The sequence below is a fragment of the Sturnira hondurensis genome, unplaced genomic scaffold (genome assembly GCF_014824575.4).
Source record: "Sturnira hondurensis isolate 20B ecotype Veracruz unplaced genomic scaffold, ASM1482457v3 Scaffold0023817, whole genome shotgun sequence".
In the NCBI taxonomy this organism is placed as follows: Eukaryota; Metazoa; Chordata; class Mammalia; order Chiroptera; family Phyllostomidae; genus Sturnira; species Sturnira hondurensis.
In genome coordinates, this window is record NW_028096448.1 from 28,116 (window position 1) to 33,004 (window position 4,889).

Consider the following 4,889-nt stretch of genomic DNA (forward strand, 5'->3'; position numbering starts at 1 on the left):
GTTAGTTGTGACACTGTATGCAGAAATAAGCAGCTTTCAGTTTGAACACTGGAAAATATGTAAGCATGGTCTTACGGTTATATTCATAGGGAGAATAACATAATTCATTCTGTCCTTTTGCTGTTAGAAAATACTCCTGTTTTCTTTTTAGTTGTCCTTGGCCAAGAATAAGCCAAACTTCTTGGGTGTAATGTCTGTGTATTGGAAGGCTGCCTTGGTGCAGGTCGCCACNTTGTAACCAAATACAATTCTCTTACTTTATTTTCCCTTCATAATTTTGGCTAATAAAGGTTAATCTGAGTAAACCCTACTATTTTTTCCTTTGTGCATGTAAATGGTTGCAACATATAAATAAAATTAAGCACACAACTATAGATGTACACACATCAACAGTCAGATACTCAATCTTTCTTCCGTTCACATAAAGTCATTAGTCTCAGACAGTCAGCATGGCCTGAGATTTCTATTATACTTTATGAATAGTTGTAACTTTCTAAAACAAACATGCTTTCTGATCTCATCAAACCCACTATAACTATCTTACCTCCCCACCCCATCACTTGTTTTTTGCCTTAATAATACTTTGAAATAAAACTAAGAAGACAATTATTCTCTCATATTTCTCTCCTTTTATCACTACTAGTTTGAAAAATTACCTTAAGTGCATAATTTGACTAAAAATATCGTTTTTATTTTACCTATTGGTAATTTTTACTTGATAATTTAGAAAGTTAAGAACTACATGATTTATCTTAAGTAGTTGTTCATTTTCAGATAAAGTTTTCAGAATTTCATGTTTCTATGTTTTATTCTTTTGCATATCGATCCTCAAATTTAGAACTTCTTTAACCAAAATAGGCTAACAACACAATTAAGACTTACCTTTATGGATTTGCATGAAGCTATCTATGTGAATGCAGGTGTTTTTTAACCCATGAACTTTTTAAGTCCTCTCATATCAGGAAGTCATTTTAGTTGCACAATATTCTTGCTAGCTTTAGTGTTGGCTGCTCTTAAATAGGAAGTAGCTAGCCATGCTCACCCTGGGGGACTCCTCTCATGTATGAATTTAATTTCCAGATGGCTGCTTCTATTTGGAAATCACCTGGGATTATGATTTGAAACTGCTTTCTCTGTAGATCACCTGTCCTCCTCCTCAGCCCCTTCTTGGCGTAAAGCTCCCCACAATGGGATAGCCCCTGGGTGAAGAAATTTCACTTCATTTTCTCATATTATCTTGAATATTGTCTCATATTCAAGATAAAGTTAAACATTTTACTGTGTATTCTGTTTCAGACCTCTAAAAATTGGCATAAATTTCCCTTCCTTTCTTTTATTCTCATAATTTATCCAGATCTAGAGCATCCGGACCTGTAGAAAAATGTATCACATGTTTTTGGAGGGACATGGCACACTTTCTCTTCAATAAGTGATGTGGGGTGGCAAGATCCCTTTTCAGAAGTATAATGCTCTGCCCTTAGCTTAATTTTTATGAAAATTAGACTGGGATATATGTGCTAACAAAATTCGAGGTGGTTTTATTCATGTTATAACATCTACTGAGGCAACAGGGAAGATATTTAGCTGATTCAAAGTGTGAGCCATTCATAGACACAGACAACAGCATGGTGGTTACCAGAGGAAAGGGGGTGAAGGAGTAGTAAAGCTCAAAGGAGGCCAAATATATGGTGATGGAAGATTTGAGTTAGGGAGGTGGGCATATAATGCAATATACACATGCTGTATCATAGAATTATACACTAGAAACATACATAATCATTGACCAATGTCATCCCAATAAAATAAATTGAAAAAGAAAATATAAAGGAAAATTTAAAAATTTAATTTATGGGAAGCATCAAAAGTGAAGTGCAATAAAATACAAGCATTTTAAGCAAGACTATGTAAGACAGAAAAAAGAAACTTCAGAAATTCTTTTCTGATTTCAGCTACTTCTGTGCACGTATGGAGATAAAACTTTACCCCATGTAAGGATCCCAATATCCACTGCTACGTGAATTACATTTGTTTCTATTCTGGTGAACTTTGACTGCCTGATAGTGTGTTTCTAGAACTGCATTATTTTTTATACATTAAGCTTGCTCCTGTTTACTATAGCATGCCTCTCACACAAATCGCCCTTTGTACTCTTTACTATGACTGTTTCAGTGTTAGACTCCCTTCATTTTTATTTATAAATGAGAACCACATTCATGATTGGCCTCAAATAAGTTTGAAAATTACTTACAACATGGGACAAATTGAATGTCCATCCCACCTTAGAGTAGACTGATCTAATCTCTATTATTAAGACAAAGAATTAGTGATTTCCTTACTCAATTAAATATCACTGTTATCTGAAAAAAAATAGTTCCTCAGCTCTATCAGTGGTTGAACAAAATAATGACACATCCAACTTTGTGTCAATAATTAAGAAACTGGTTTCTTCCATCAAAGAATCCCACCATTCTCTAGTTAATTCTTCTTCACAGTTCCATATTAGATTTTTAGCATTCAGAGAGCTGAGCATCAAAGACAGACAAGGATTAAGGAAACAAACCCACTCTTAAGAGCTTCAACATATTACTTCTACCCATATGCTATTATAGAAACTAATCATGTGATTTAACATAGATATGAGAGTGTTAGGGAATGGGGTTCACTGATCCAAGAAACAGACATACATTTGGAGAGCATTAAGCCACACTCTGCCATAGTCCTCTCTTTGGTCACTAATACTGTGTTATAGCATGCTGTAACATATATACCTTTATAAGTTAAGTTTTAATATTACATACATAGAAAACAATCATTGTGTGTAGTACATATCTATGCATTGTAGTTGATTTTTAGATATATTTGTGTCTAATGAAATGTCATTATTATTTCCATTGCTAAATTAGTAACATTATTGAAGCATGATTTATAGAAATCAAAGTTCCATCTTTAAAATGCACTCAGTGAGATTTAAAGTAAGATGCAATTTGACATATATGAGGACTTTCCAGAAAGTATCCAGCCATGTAATATGAAAAATAGCACCATTTATTGAAGAAGATACAACATACAAGAAGCATTAAACATAGAACAATGATGCCTCAGTCCCCTTCCAAGCAGGCACCTTGGAACCTCACACAGTTCTCCCAATCTGTATCAGCTGTCCTGTTGTATTTTCCTGAATCTCACTGATTGTCTGAAATCTCTTCCCTTTCAAAGGTGATTTTAGTTTTGGGAAAAGGCAGAGTCACAGGACACCAAATCTGGGCTGTAGAGGGGCTGAGTCATCTGGCTGACTTGATATTTTGCCAAAAACACTGTACAAGATGTGATGCATCAGCAGATATGTTGTTGTGATGAGGCTGCCAATTACCAGTTGTTCATAGCTGCAGTTTCTGAATCATCAAATAGTTTCTGTGTAGGAATGTTCAAGTCTAATGCAGAATTTAATGCTCCAACAGTAATGTGGGAGCCACAGGTAGATAAGGCTTTGCATCTCCCTTCCTGACTACGATTCCTCAGGGAGTACAGAATGGCCCCATAGGAGATGAGTAACAGCACAAAGATGACCACACAGATGCCCCCATCATTGGCAAGCACAATGAGGCCAATAACGTATCAGTGCAGGCAAGTTTTAATAAGAGGAACATGTCACAGATGAAGTGGTCAATGACATTGGGACCACAGAAGGGAAGGTTGTAGACAAAGAGAAGCTGAACTACAGCATGTAAGAAACCTCCAAGCCAGGCCAACAGCAGCAGCAGAACACACGCTTGTTGGTTCATGATGGTCAAATAATGCAAGGGTTTACAGATGGCCACATAGCGGTCATAGGCCATGACCACCAGGAGTAAACTTTCAGCACCACCAAATAAGTGCCCCATGAAAAGCTGGCTCAGGCAACCTTGGAAAGAAATGGTTTTGATATCATATAGTAAGTGTACAATCATATTTGGGATAAGTGTTGTAGAATAAACAGCATCCATAAATGACAAGTAGCCAAGAAAGAAGTACATTGGGGCAGCCAGGGTTGAGCTGACCATGACAGTCAAAACAGCGAGTAGGTTGCCTGCCAGTGTCACAATGTAGGTGGACAAAAACACAACAAATAGTATTTTCTGGCCCTGAAGGCTCTCATTGAGCCCCAAGAGGATAAACTCGGTGACATTGTTCCTTTGTTGCATAGGTCTTTCTGTATGTCTTATTGCAGGGTTCAGGAGGAAATTACCTGCAAATATAATTATTACTTGTGACTTGCTGAAATTTTAATATAATCTGTCTATTCGTTCAACAAAGAGGCATTATGACTTATTATGTTGCAGTAATTTCTGAGATTGTAAGAATTTAAAGTTGATAAAAACATGGTCCCTAACCTCAGCAATCTTATGGACTAGTGGAGAGGCAAGTATTAGGGATGTGTGTGGGAAAAGAAGCCATTATAAAGTAAGCAGGTTTCCATCTGAAAACTAATGAAAGTATACATATACTTTATCCTTTTGTCTAGAGAAAAACATGCACAAATCATGTATATTTTACATTTTAAATTTATACAAATGTAGACACTCTTTACAGGCTTAATGAAAAACTAAAGTCAGATTTACTTTATGTTTACTTTCTAATAACAAAAGAGATGACTTTCTACACTCTACAGGTGGGAGATTCTTCTTATCATTGAAATCCCAAGTAGACAATATCAAATTGTTTTAAGGATTTAGAAATAGACACCACAAAGTCAATATGAAAGTAGTTTGGGAAACAGATTGATATGTTAGACAACATATAGAGTTAATATCTAAAACAAAGAACACTAACAAATTAACAAGTGAAAGAAAAGCAAACCAATAGCAAAGTGAGTAAATCACATAAACAGGAAAATACAAGAAGAATAAATA

The 4,889-nt window shown here is 35.6% G+C and overlaps 1 pseudogene; it reads right to left on the bottom strand.

Annotated features, from left to right (window-relative positions):
- Positions 1-3,366: 3,366 nt before the first annotated feature.
- Positions 3,367-4,181, bottom strand: LOC118981210 (olfactory receptor 4A15-like; annotated as a pseudogene).
- Positions 4,182-4,889: the final 708 nt, after the last annotated feature.